This window comes from Schistocerca nitens, chromosome 7 (assembly GCF_023898315.1).
Source record: "Schistocerca nitens isolate TAMUIC-IGC-003100 chromosome 7, iqSchNite1.1, whole genome shotgun sequence".
NCBI lineage: Eukaryota > Metazoa > Arthropoda > Insecta > Orthoptera > Acrididae > Schistocerca > Schistocerca nitens.
In genome coordinates this window covers 34,135,841-34,151,599 of record NC_064620.1, presented here as the reverse complement: position 1 = coordinate 34,151,599, position 15,759 = coordinate 34,135,841, and positions in this window count along the sequence as shown.

The following is a 15,759-nucleotide window of genomic DNA, read 5'->3' as shown; positions in this document are numbered from 1 at the left end:
TCACACACATCCTGCGCCCTCACTTGTTACCTCTCACACGGTAGTAGTGTGGTTCCATTTTTCAACATGACAACGCTCGTTCACACACGCTGTCTCTCTGAATAATTTACGTGACACTGAGATACTGCCGTGCCCAGCAAAATCCCTTTATCTGTTCTGTCACTGAGAAGCCATCCGTGGAACCAGCTCAGACATCACTTCTGTCCCACTGCTAGTATGCAGGATGTCAAGGACCAGTTATAACAGTTCTGGGACAGCTACGCCACCCTTCCCAACTGAATCACTGTATGTATGCAGATGAGACAGCGTGCAACGCCCTACTGATAAACGAGCTCATACCATCAAGTTCTTTATAAAAGAGACTTGATTTTGTCTTTTTATTTGGTGGGGGGGCAAGGGGGGGCTCTGGATTCTACATATTTTTGTGAACAGGAGACTTTTCTATATCTCGCAGATGTGGGAGATTCGAACGACCGTTCTGTCCAGCTCCCTTTTTAAAAAATGTTACGAAATATTTAATATAAAATATAAGCAGATACTACACTGAAGCACCACAAGAACTGGTACAGGTATGCCTACTCAAATACCGACATATGTAAACCGGCAGAATACGGCGATGCGGTCGGCAACGATTATATAAGACAACAAGTGTATGGCGCAGTTTTTACATCGGTTGTTGTTGCTGCAATAGCAGGTTGTCAAGATTTAGGTGAGTTTCAACGTGGTGTTATAGTCGGCGCTAGAATGATGGGACCAGCATCTCCGCAATAGCGATGAAGGGGGTATTTTCCAATACGACCATTTCACGAGTGAACCGTGAATATCCGGAATACGGCAAAACATCACACCTACGACATCGCTACGGATGAAAATGTTCCTGCAAGAACGAGACCAACGACGACTGAAGAGGATCGTGCAACCCTTCCGCAGAATGCTGCAGATTTCAGTGCTGGTCCATCAACAAGTGTCAGCGTGCGAATCATTCTACGAAACATCATCGATATGGGCATTCGGAGCCGAAGGCCCACTAGTGTACTCTTGATGACTGCACGACACAAAATTTTACGCCTCGCCTGGGTCCGACATTGGACTGTTGATGACTGGAAACATGTTGCCTGGTCCGACGAGTCTCGTTTCAGATTGAATCGAGAGAGTGGACGTGTACGGAATATGGAGACACCCTCATGAATCCATGGACCCTTCATGTCAGCAGGGGACTGTTGAAGCTTGTGGGCGCTCTGTAATGGTGTGTTGCGTGTGCAGGTATAGTGATATGGGACCCCTGATACGTTTAGATACGACTTTGACGGGTGACACGTTCGTAAGCATCCTGTCTGATCACTTGCATCCATTCATGTCCATTGTGCATTCCAAAGGACTTGGGCAATTCCAGCAGGACAATGCGACTCCATACATGTCCATAATTGCTACAGAGTAGTTCCAGGAACACTCTTCCGAGATTACACACTTCCGTGGCCACCGAACACCCCAGACATGAGCATTATTGAGCATATCTGGAATGCCTTGCAACGTGCTGTTCAGAAGACATCTCGACCCACTCGTACTCTTACGGATCTATGGACAGCCCTGTAGGATTCATGGTGTTTATTCCCTCCAGAACTACCTCCGACATTAGTCGAGTCCATGCCACGTCGTGATGCGGCACTTCTGCGTGCTCGCGGGGGCCCCACATTAAATTGGGCACGTGTACCACTTTCTCTGGCTCTTGAGTACATAACTGCAGAAGACATTAAGAACCAACCAACGAGAGTCGCAGGTTGATTATGTTTATATTGCCGAGCTGTTAAATTTTACAGGCAAAATTTCCTCAGCAAAGTTATATTCCTTGAGATTCTAAATCGAGCGACGTGTTACCAGGAAGAAAGACCACAAAATGTCAAGGAAAGCGTTATCTTTATATTTCTGGAAATCAGTTTAGTAAAATAGTTCCAGTATGATATTTTCGTTGAAAGGGAAGACTGGAGAAATAGTGTTCAGGCTAGCTTCACCGCCACGCTTCTGCGGAACGAGCCCTTGTTTCTCACGGTGGTACTAGACCGGCAGCACCATATAGCGACAAAGCCCATCACTCCACTTGGGTCTACGCGATCTCTTTATTCAAGCTCGGCGCACGGAAGTACGTTTTACCACTGCAGACATCCCAGTGTGTCTCCACTGAGGAAGCACATCCAAGGGAGAACCGCTCTGGAGCGCTAGTCTAAAGCAGTATCTAGCGGCATTTGTTTGGTTCGGTCCTTCGTGAAGATTGGTGAGCAAGTCTGCCGCCATCTTTGTTGAAGCATTACCTAGAAATCAAACGTGTGGGGGAAATTGAGAATAGGCGTCCGATCGTATCTGTAGAAGATCCAGGCGATTTCAAGATCGGTGTATCAACACACGCTCGTATCCGGTTCTGCAAGCAGCTTATCACCAGTATGTCGATGTATCAGTGGTAATCGGTGTGCTCACGTGCCCGCAAAATTGTTCTCGTTTCGGTTTTTCTCATGCCTCAGTAAATGCTCACTTACTTACATCCATCTGGCTCTCTCTCGATACATTTTGTAATTTTCCTTACGGGTTGGAACGAACTCCCACCGTAATTTTTCTTGTGTGTTTCATGTATTCTTTTCATCTGCATAGCTGGGTTGTGCCAATAATAGATCAGAATTGTGGACTCATGGCCGTTCCAGCATTCGAAGGCTGGCTCGGCGTAACCCATGTCTTTAAAGTTAGTATGCATATTTGTTATTTAATTGCTGCACCTGTGTTAATCGTCTACAGTTCTTCCGACTGTCCCCAAGAAACTCAACAGGCCAGTATTGAAACACCATTTTCAGAGTGCGATCTCTCATGCTTAGCGGTCAAGGAGACCGGTTTTGCCGGTTTTTGCCGGTAAGCCATAATTTATCTGTAAGATTGCAGGAAGTGGTTACACAGTTGCAGGTACACATCTTGTCATCGGCAGGTTCAACAATCGTATTTCAAAATCAAATTAAAGTTGTCTTGTGCAGGGATTGTCTCCCACCTTTATTCATTTATTAATCTGCTCACGACTGGTGACGTTGCAGTGTCAGAATTTATCCAAGGCTTCGCTGGTTTGAAAAATCTGTAGGTTCAAGCGTTTAACATCCGCCTAATATCTTCTTTATGTTGTGCCCCACAGCTCTTAAGACATTTCCATGCATAAACGCCACGAAGTTGCTAATATCGTTAATGTTCTGTATTTAGTTGTATCACTCTGACATCATCTAGCAGACACCTTTAAAAAATTGTTAACGCTAAGATATGATGTCTTTCTGTTGGAAATAGTAGTAACAGTAAGAATTTTAACAGCTTTGTGGCGCTTTATAAAGAATGTCTAGAATGCATGGCCTTCTCAGTTTCCCAGCGAAATTTATTTTATGTCATGCCTTCTTGGATTTAACGGAATGGTGCGATACCGCCTATGAACTATGTCGCAATATGGAGACCGAAAGGAACATTGAAACGTGAGGACAGGTTGAAATGTATTAATTTCTCCAGGTTCTCTTCACAGTGACCGAAAGGCAGAAGAATTTAATTCTCGTTGTTCGCTGGCTCGTTTAATTTTCGATCCCCCCGTCTCAGTTGTTAATGTCTGCTGTCGTAACTCACAATAACTGAATTTCAGGGATATGGAGAGAAAGTATTGATTCCTATTACTCTCTGTAATTTTTTCGTTCCTAGCAATTCGTGAAATTATGCTTTCACTTCAACGACAATATTAATCTCCCAAATGCGATTACGACGTAATTTATTTCTACAGAACTTGTAGAGATTTGACACTATCTATCAACTGGTTTCGCTTTCATTCTCTTCCTGAAACTGCAGTATAGATATCCTTATGGGTAGATCCTCAGCACTATTATGTAAGTAAACCGTGCGTTCTCGGAATTAGTCAAAGGCAAAAGAAACATTAAGTGGTGTGCTCTGCACTATCTGCTACATTTTTGTATTAGTATAAAACTTCATTTATAAGCGCAGCTCAGAAGAACGACACTAGTCACTGTCACATACGAGAACATAACTAAAATTTTATGTTTGTGGGGACCCACTGACTCCACATGCTTAATAGACGTAAACGTGGCCCGTAGTAGGTTGTAATGCACAGCCCAGTTCGGATCATGTTTACGTTTATTAAATAACTAAGCTTGTTACAATACAGTTTTGAATTGGTGTAATCCACAGGTTAAAAATATGTTTTGTAGCATTGTTCATAATAATGGTTTGACTATCTACTCTGGTATGCTGGTTGTCGTCTGTCAGCTCGTGAAGACCGTATCACATAGAAATACAGCGTGAATTGTGATTTAGACTTTGCTCTCAAATGGAAAGGAAAGTTTAAAACGTGTATGTCATTCTTCTTCCAAGAACCTAGCAAATTATATCCCTCCACTACAAATTCAAACAAACAATACTTATGGAGCTCATAACTAACGCATTCGTGTGTAACCAATAAATATAAGTAACATAACAATTGTTCACAATCTTCATTATTTCTTTCGCTATCCCTCCATAATACATCACCACAGAAAGTAGCGTGCTCTAAAATACATGAAAATTAATATATGTGTCTTCTTGCTCTACACATACCTATAAAATTCAGCCGATTGTGACGAAATTTTAGACAGTCGTTGTGCGCACGCTATCAGTGGTTTATGAGGCGGTAAGAACTACTTGAAACGTGCCCCTTGAAAAATTAGTGAAATACTGTGCTGGTAAATCCCTTACGTTATTTGATTTTCAAACAGCTGAGCAAAACTGAACCTACTCAGACATTTCGCTCTTTACCTATTCTGATCAACACTAAACTGACACACAATATTTTTTTTAGCTCAACGCAATCTGACTTTCAATAATCCCTACAAAAGAATGGCCCTGACTAACATTAACCTATACGTTTCACAAATCACTTACCTCACAAAAATCTTCGTTACTCGAAGTACTGCAATACAGCGAGCGCCACTACTGCCAGCTAAATAAAAGATTCAAACTACTGAAGGCACTAACTACAGATAGGCATAGTTGGCAAATGAAAGATTTTGATAGAGAACAAACAATGTATTTACCTTAATAGTGTTCAAAAGTCATAATATATATATAGCAGTTCATGACATCCATTCTTTCAAATGTACTGTTTCTGATGGACACACGTCCAGATCATCCGCTCTCAAAAATCCGCCATCTCACTTACCCACATCCACCACTGCTGGCGGCTCACCTACAACTGCGCAACGCTACGCGCTGTTAACAGCCAACAGCCCAACGCTACAATGGCAGACAACAATGCAAAATTAATCACTCAAATACCTGTCCTGTAGCGCTAAATGTGCGTCTTGCTATAAGGTAATTCTGTGGAAGTGTCGTAGTTATCGTCCTCTGTAAGCAAAGTTCTGCTGAAGTCAATGTACTCACCTCATCATAAACAAAAGTGAAATGCTTTGCGCATAGATATCGTAGTTATTATGCTTATTGCCATGATGAAGAAAGTACTGTACTGTAACGTATTGTTGTGCGACGGGAAAGGCTGTCTCATTGTAACTATACCACAAAAGTTACTGCTAAAACATGTTTTACTTTCCAGAATAATACATCAAAACTGTGCAGATATAAAACAGATTCACCGCAAAAGCAACAATGTAAATTGTGTCACACATTAGTAGCATCGTGATATAATCGTGTAGCTGTCAAAGAAACCAAATACTAAGTCATCTTTAATCTCACAGAAAGTACTTCAAATAAAGAATGTCTTTTTAACTAAACCAAAATGTTGCATTAAAATCTCATTAGCAGTATATGTTCTAAGTATCTAAGCCTTATAGTCGTTACGTAATCATGCACCTAACAAGCAAGAATGTACACACGCAGTAACACTGTGTCCTCTGTTCACTATAACAATGCATTCGTAATTTCTGTTTAAATAAGTTCTCTTGGTTCTTGATTGGATATTTAACTTCAAACATTGTTGCATGTTAACAGACTCTAAGTCCGACAAAGCATGCTAGTAATGTAAAGTGAAAAATTTTATAGCAAAGACTAAGTTTAAAAAACAGATTATCTCTCAATAAACGGTTTTACATGTGAAATGTGGTGTAATCCTTTACTCTTCCTAGTACACAGAGTTTCAACTTCAACGCAATTATCATGTGGTATACGTCGGTAAGGAATGCTACAATTTTTCTCGAGATTAGCGCCTGTGTTATTTTTCTCTGAGCCAGCCGGCGCGCATGGCTACCTGCTGTGCGAGTCATTGTCTGTCTCTTTGTTGGCGCGCATCGTTAGGATTAGGAGACCTAACTTCTACAAGTTAACCTTGTCGAGAGGGCCCTGCCCTGTTTGAATCCCGCCAATTCTGATGAAATTCAGGTCTGTCGTTACGATTATATCGTCTGACGTCATGTCGGTAGATTCCATAATATCTTTCTTGTCGGTCACGTGATGGAGAATTTCTCCCTGAGTCGTCACTTTGGGGTGAACTGTTGCGTCTGAAGTTATTCTGTCTCCCTTGATAATAATTGCTTTGGTTCCCATATTGTCTTTTTCTATGGTTGTCTCTGTCATACTCATTACTACGGAAATGCGATCTTTCTCTGTAACTATTTTTACTCTGCTAACGGTTGTCATATGGATAGTGTTTGTTTTGTTCACGATTTGCGTTGTAAGAATAGCTTTGTAATGTCCAGTTATTATTTCTGTCATCGCAAAATTGTGACGGATGTGACCTGTAATTGTTGTGCTCCTGTTTTCGCGTTCCGTGATTGTCAGTGTCAATTTCCAATTCTTGTAACAGTCCCTGAGAAGCTTCAATGTCGTCTTTGCAACGTCCTGCCAAAATAATATGTCGTAAATGCTCAGGCAAATTGATTAAGCAAATGCGGATGTGTTCTGAGGGGCTGTAAGTGTTTGACAGGTACTGTTTCATGTGCAACATGTCTTCAAACTATTTCACAGGACTGGAAAATTCAGATTGTTCGAAATGTTTCATCATTATGATGCTATGTTTTACTCGGTCTTGTGTGGCTTGAGACCAATATGCTGAGAGGAAGGCATGGTAAAACTCTCCTTCACTGTGGCAATCGTGAATGACCGATCGCATTCTTACAGCTGGTTCATTCTCTAAATAGCCACACATAAATTCTAATCTGTGTTCTAATGACCAGTTGGGAGGAAAACAATGAGAGAATTGATGGAGCCACGCTTGTGGATGAATGTCGTTGCCAGAATTCTTAAACTTTTGAATTTACGTGTAGTAATGAACAGCTTATAGTCAAAATCATCGTGTCGGCGAGTCGCATGTCGGGCATTGTTACGTCGTTTCGGCGGTTCCATTTCAAAATTCGGTGCACCTTGGCAATTTCTTTCATAATTTCCGAAATGCGCTGTGTTATTATTTTGTGGCTGTTCCGTATTTCTATGTCCCTCTTCCCGTATTGGGGCGCGAGTGTCCTCTGAAATACGTAATTCTTGTATTACTTGTGTCAACTGATCTTGCACTTCCCGGATTTCTCTTTTGTACTGTGTATTGATTTGATTTTGATTTTGTTTGAATTTTCTAATTTCTTCATACTCTTCAGTGTCAGTGAAGGCTACAGGTGTTGTGTCATTCAGATCATCATCTACCTTTGTAGATAAGTTAGTGAACTGATCTGAAAGTTCGGCTACTTTATCCGATAGTGAAATTATTTCCTCTGTATGTTTTTCTGAACCAAGTTTCAGAGTGTCCATTTGTGTTGAAATCGTATCTACTGGGTCCTTTAAGTTTTCCTGAGTTTTTGCAAGTTGCGTAACCATATCGGTAGATGCAACTGAGTCAATTTTAGCTTGCAAGGTCTCATGATTTTCATGAACAATAATTTGCAGTTCTTTTATGGCTGCCTTGTGATTCTGTAATGTATTTTCATGCCGCGAAAAAATAGGTTGTAAATGCTCACAAATTTGTGTTTTTACGTCATTACAGACTTTTTGACATTTCGATTCAATTTTATGTAACTCAGTAGTTAAATCTTCACGTGTTTGTTCAAGCGTGGTGTCTAACCTTTGAAGATTTTGTTCCATTGTGTCTAACTTTTGAAGATTTTGTTCCATTGTGTCTAACTTATGAATCTTTTGCTGTGTTTGCCCCATTTGTTGTTTTAATTGTAAAAACAATGCACTGGTGTCTGAAACAAGTTCCTCAGTGCTTTTCGGCAGTGAATTTGCACCGCCATCATTCACATTTTGACAAGCAGAAAATGTGTCTTGACTTACTTGAGAAAACGGTGAGGACCCAAAACCTGAATCTACAGTAATTGCGAGATTGTGTCCTGTCATTTCGGATTCATGAGGCGAGCTGTTGCCGACCGATCGATCGATAATGCTTCCCTGTTCACTAATTGTTTCACTGTCTACGCCATTATTTGCCGCCCGCTCCATTTCCCTATGCGCAATTACCGAATTACCACTTTGAATGTCTGTTAATTCATTACAAAGTGGTGCCGATAAGCTACACTCGTCGTCACTATTATTTCTCAGTTTACTTTGGAGCCTAGTGTTAAGTTTTTCACACGCCATTATTGTCACAATATTTCACACGATAACACAGAAAAGCACAATTTGAAGAGCAAAATAAGGAAACACATTAACATAGCACTGAAAATAATATTTAGTTAATTGCAAGCGCAGTTGCGAAATACTTGGTGCAAATCTATATGCATGCCACAACTGTTTTACTGTACAACAATGAAAAACTATAACTAGTGTTAAGTTTTTCACACGCCATTATTGTCACAATATTTCACACGATAACACAGAAAAGAACAATTTGAAGAGCAAAATAAGGAAACACATTAACATAGCACTGAAAATAATATTTAGTTAATTGCAAGCGCAGTTGCGAAATACTTGGTGCAAATCTATATGCATGCCACAACTGTTTTACTGTACAACAATGAAAAACTATAACTACAAATGAAATTCTCTCTATGATTACGCGCTAGCAATAAACAATAGCTACACTAATTACACAAACTACAAAAGAAAAATCAGAAGGTTCCAGTGAGGTATCCTCGGCTAAGGGTCGACATATGAAACGTCCCCTTAGAAAAATTAGTGAATTACTGTGCTGGTAAATCCCTTACGTTATTTGATTTTCAAACAGCTGAGCAAAACTGAACCTACTCAGACATTTCGCTCTTTACCTATTCTGATCAACACTAAACTGACACACAATATTTTTTTAGCTCAACGCAATCTGACTTTCAATAATCCCTACAAAAGAATGGCCCTGACTAACATTAACCTATACGTTTCACAAATCACTTACCTCACAAAAATCTTCGTTACTCGAAGTACTGCAATACAGCGAGCGCCACTACTGCCAGCTAAATAAAAGATTCAAACTACTGAAGGCACTAACTACAGATAGGCATAGTTAGCAAATGAAAGATTTTGATAGAGAACAAACAATGTATTTACCTTAATAGTGTTCAAAAGTCATAATATATATATATATATATATATAGCAGTTCTTGACATCCATTTTTTCAAATGTACTGTTTCTGATGGACACACGTCCAGATCATCCGCTCTCAAAAATCCGCCATCTCACTTTCCCACATCCACCACTGCTGGCAGCTCACCTCCAACTGCGCAACCATATGCGCTGTTAACAGCCAACAGCCCAACGCTACAATGGCAGACAACAATGAAAACCAGCCACAGACTGCACACAGCACAGCCAGTGATTTTCATACAGAGCGCTACGTGGCGTTACCAATAAGAAAACCTAAACAGCCTACTTACAAACTTATGTTCTATATGGATGATTGGGAGTTGGGGAAGGGAGAGGGAAGGTCTAAAGGAGGTGGCATAGCAGCATAAATTGACTCGAGCAAATAAATCCAAATTTCGTATAGACATGACTAGTTATTTGTTGTATACCTCCATCACTCTTAGGGGTGGATGGGTGGGGGTTAGAAGCCGTGACATTTCAAATATTCGGTAACGATCGATACTGGTTTCAAATGCATAGTTTCCATGGTTGCTAGGTTCACTGGTGACAGCCCCGACAGATTTACACCACTACAAGCAGAGATGTCAGAGTAGATGGGGGTTGTGAAGACAGTGGCATATTACCATATGTAACAACCGAAGCAATTTCTACCGAACTCTGTACACATATCTCCGGAGAAAATTACTGTGGCAATGACGCACAGCTAACATCCCTATGAAGGAGAGTGGGGATGAAAAGGAGTCCTCTAAAAGCATAAATCAGAGACGCATGCAGTAATTTCAGCCCAATTTGTAACATACATGTCTCATTATTTGCATAAAAATACTGTGGGAATAAGATACCACATCTATCCTTAGGGGTAGGTTGGTGATGAGAATAGGTGACATTAAAAATCTCCTAAAACAACCTGTTGGTATTTTTTCCTGCATTTACTTTGCGTGGAATGCTTAAAATTATGGTGCGAAATCTGTGTCTTATTCATGCTGCTCAGTGCGTCAACCAGTCTGCGAGAATATACGGGATAAGTCGGGAGGAAAGGTACTTGCCTTGAGGGGTGACAGTGCTTTTGAACAAAAAACGTCATATGAACATATGTTGTGCTCTCAAGTTTCCGAGGAAACTAATGAAAACAGTGGGGATCAGGACAAATGAATGTGACAGTAATTGAAACACTGTGATCAGATATTTGGTTTAACTGTGTACGTTTTCTCACAAAAACATATTCAAAACTGCACCATCAGCTGCAATGCATTTTGTAGCTCACATAGACAGCTGGTGTGATGCTAGTCTGATCTCATTCGTATGGTCCCTTACGTGAGCAGAGGCAAAAAAAAAAAAAAAAAAAAAAAAAAAAAAAAAAAAAAAAAAAAAAAAAAAAAAGAGCGAAAAGTTCCTCCTTCACTTCCACTTAGCACTTGTGAACTTCGCTCTTAAACCGACCACACAAACAGTAATATAATGGAATAAGATCGCGTGACCTCAGTGGCCCAGAAATGTCTCCATGAGGACCGATCCAACGCCCAGGATACTTTCAGTGAGTTACTGTATCACTTACCGTACAAAAGGTACAGGAGCTCCTCGTGCTGACAGTACATACGACGTCGGGTTATCAAACGAATATCCTACTAGTATTCTAGTAGCACATTTGGAAGGATATCAAAATACCATACTCCTTTAAGGCGGTTATCTAAAAAAATTGGACAAATGAGTTGGTCAACGTTCAAATGGTCAGTAAAGACAACACTACGAAATGTCCTTTCGTTGCATTCCCATTTCAGTGCTGGTGAAGAAAGGCATGTTATTTTTAAACAGCGGCCTGTCGGATACGGTTACGAAAATGGTGAATGTTCATTAAAAGCTTTTTTGTTCAGGACCACGAATACTGTCGCCCCTTAAATCATGTACCTTTCCTCCTGACTCGCCCTGCGTACGCCGTCGAAGTTGCGGGGTAAAAACCTGTGATTAGTGAAAGAAGAAGGAGGAGAAGATAAGCTGATTTTACGTATTTGCATCATCCCCACTGACGCGTCATTTGGTTTAATATGACTGGAGTTCCCCGTTCGCCTTGTATTCTCAATGACCATCAATGAGGTACATTGTCAGTCACTTCAAATGGATGGATTAAATCTGAAACATCCATGGTTTTTCTCTTGCTCAGCTATGTGTTTCATCCTCAAGAGTGGGAACGCCGAAATATTTATTTCTTTTTGAAGGAAACGAAGGGAAAAAATACTGTACATCCCAAAGTTCTCCAATACACTTTTTCAAATATAATTAAAGGCACAAAATTTATTCTGTACATGTAAACGTGTCTGCTTTGTATAAGTGTACGTACTTACAAAGAAGGAGAGGCATTGAAATGCATGCATGATACAATTGGTTTGAAGTAAAATGATTGACCAATCTCAAGCGGCAAGAAGAAGATGGATGCTCATGTTCTGACATTTCCAACCACAGTCGTATGATCACACCTGCTGATCTTGCTTTGAAAGTTACCATTTAAACCATGAGATCGGTTAAAAATTCATGTCGATGCTCTCACTCTATCCTAACATTATTCAAAAATAGTACTTACAACAAACGCTTATATCATATTATATGGTGTTATAAAGTAGCACTAATACGCGGGGAAACGAACAGAGAAGGTAAATGGCTGCATCCGCTGAGGGAATTTAGGGAGGATTATGTATGAAGTTGTTTGCTTTATATGGATTGTGTACGTCAGCATTCGAGATTCTAGTTTGTTACAATTTCCGAGTGAGCAGACAAATGACAAAGCGGTTATAGGGGGCAGTGGAGTACTGGTGTAACCTTGTGTTACTACGTCAGCGTATCACGACGTGTACTTCTGGATCTAAGAACCAATTCACTGAGAAAATTATCACCCTGTGGGAAAATTTTAGAAAACTTCCGCATTTTTGTAATTCTGTGTATGGCAATAGCAAATGGCTTGATTCTTTGGCAGAGTAGATATGAAAACCTGATATAATTGTCAAAACTGCAAACGAAACACACATCCTTGGAATTTGGAACAATATTCACAAGAAAATTAGACACAGTTCATGTTAGACCAATATTTTTCCGGACGATCTCTGTAGTATCAATGAAAGCCTTTGATTTCTGATAAATACCTCATTTACTTCCTCCTCCAATTAATTCTATCGAATCAATTTAATACCACAATGACTATTGTTAAGTAACTAGAAAGGGAAGAGTGACTTCCTGTTTGAAAATATTCCACTAAATGACATAGACTGGGTCCAATTACGGTTCATTTACACCATTACATGAAGTTCTAAATTACATGTTAATTTATCCGTGTTAGAGCTTGCGAAATCCGCGGCCATTAACTATAACTGGTGAATGTCGCAACGAGCCACAAATACCTTTAAAAGAGTTTCTTTTAGTGACGTACCAGGTTTCGGACCTCCACGCCGATCTTCAGTCACATAGTTGTTTTAATCAACAGAATGTCGTCTGACCCTATACCGCACAAGAATTTTTGAGTAATTAGCTCCACTTCACAACTTATTTAATTAACAAAAACACTCTAAAGAGCATGTATTTATCTCTATAAAACGCGAATAGTTGTGTTGACTTACCTAAGTCCCGTAGGCAGCGATTTGTTTTGATGTGATGCAAGTGATTTTCCAGGTCGATGTTTGTGCTGCTGAATCCCACAGAGCATTCATATTGTACATAAATTACTGTGGCACACTTCTTAATATTCTTAATATCAGTTTCAACATCACACAACTGCCGTATCGTTGATGTTTTCATTTACAATGCAGATTATCAGTAAGCAGAGATATAAATATATCATTCTTTTCCTACTGAGAAAGGGTCTTGATCTTAGAATAAAATAGATGAATCAAAAACACGTCTTTGAAACTCATAGGAAACTCACTGCCGCAGATGAATATATAAATAATTCTTTATGCCAAATGCCACTACACACCCGACCAAATCCACGTTAAACTGTATAGATAAAATCCCCCTCAATTCATCGGCAAGGAGAAAGAAATCAATGTTATTAGAACTGCAGCAAAAAATAATACCTGTAAGCCACCAGTAATTGACGGCCTCTACAATAAAATTAAAGATGGTAAATCACCTGCAATAAATTCAGAAGCAGCAACAGAAGAGGAATTTTTTGCTTGCATCCCTTCCTAGGCACAGTCTCATACCAGACTGCCAATCTTTTCCCAATGGCAGGAATTCAAATAAGTTTTCGCGCCAACAGTACTACACAGCATATCATCCACAGCATCAAAACCACCAGACTAGACCTAGACAAATCACGAATCTATAAGATTACGTATGACAATTAACCAAGCTGTTATCTTGAACAGACCGACGGAAGGTTCAGTACCAGATATCCTAAAATTATGGATGCCCTTGGACTAAAATTGCAAATAAATCTACATTAGCTAATCACGTGCATCAATATGGCACTCTCTTTACGATATTAATGACAATTTACTGATATTGCATACCACTAACAAAGAGACTGCACCTATGGTGTAGGGCACAGAACGATCGCACGGGTGTTTAGTATTTGTTCGCGGCTGGAGCCTAAAGTGGCGGCAACAATTCGTTCAGCGAACTTTTAGAGTGAAAATGGCGGTGACGTTAGGTATTGATTTTGTTTACAGTTGAGATAGATTTTGGGGGTAGCATGGGTGTTAGGAGCCAACGCCTGAAGTGGAAAAGAGCTGGAGGAAGAAGAAGAAAAATTTCAAAGGCGTTGAGGCACTGGACACCCTTGGGATGGAAAACTGCCCCAAAAAGGTGGAAGAATCAGCAATGCTCAACGGCATGAGGATGCCGAACGCACTGGAAATTGTTGTAACCGCAGGGTTGCCAGAACGAGGCGCAGCGGGACCAAACGGGAGCGGCCCGCGAGCAAACAAACGAACGGGAAAGAACGGACACGAACAACGACGGACGACCGAGCGGGACCTTGCGACGACAACACGTAAGAAGCAACTGGGTCACAAGCGACAACCAAACTAATCCACAACGTCCACTCATAAACGAAAACAAAGTACGGTAAACACACTGTCTGTAGCCGAGGTGTCGACTGCTTCACACGGATGTCAGACTGTTTAGCTGAGCCAGAGGCAGCCGCTTATATACAGGATACGGTACGTCGCTATTGGCTACTAGGACCACGTGCTCCACCGCGGCGCCCTCATGTTGTATGTGGCCCAGGAACGCGTGCAGCCACAGCTTACGGCGCGACGGCTATAGTGACCTCTAGTGGTAATCGAGGTCCATGCCGTATGGCACGGATTCGAAACCCGCGGCGCTTGGTACCTTTTCCCTCACCTCCTGAAACTTGCGCGTAGGGGCAGAAACGCCCTGGACGGTGCCGAGACGGGCGACAGATGGGAGAAGACTCGGGCTCGTCAACCGCCGTTGGCGGGCAGGAAGGGACGCCTGAGGTGTACAATACGGCTGACCCAGTGGCCAGGGCGGCGGAGGGAGTCACTGATCCACCTGGGGGCGGAGAGGGCCGGCGGCAGGCCCGCAGGGAGGCAGCAACTGGGGGGCAATGGCGGCGACTCGAGGACCACGTCCGTACCCGAAGGAGGTAGCGAAGGAGGAGGCGGTGACGGCGGGAGTCCAGCGGGGGCACGTGGGCGGGGCTGGTTGTGATGGTGGCGCTCCAATCCTTTCTATGTCTGCACCAAAGTCACACGCCACCCATGGGAAGCGACGTCCGTGGCGGGCATCCAACCCAGCTTCTGCCTTTGCACTTGAGCCTACGCAGTCACACCGGGGACATAACGCTGAGAGGGCCAGGAGTGGGGGCGGAAGGGGGACGGCATCAGCAAATGGAGAAGGGTTCACAGCTGTCACCCATGCAGTCTGTCAATTGGCGTGGTGCGATAGGTGCTCAAAATCAGGGTGAGGGCCTACGTGGTTGGAGATGTGTCGACGGCCTTTGTCAACTGTTGTTTAAATATGTAGACAAGCCTCTCCGCCACGCCATTGGAGGAACGATGGAAAGGTGGCCTATGGATATGTTTGAAACCATTGGCCTGACAGAAGTCGTGGAAGGAGGATGTCGTGAATTGGGGGCAATTGTCAGAGACCAATGTGTGAGGCAGGCCGTCTATGGTGAGAACCTGGGCCAGGACCATGAGTTTGGCCTCCGTGGTGGCTTACGCCTTGCAGACGACATATGGGTATTTGGAGTAGGCATTAATGATAAGTAACCACATCGACCCCAACAATGGGCCTGG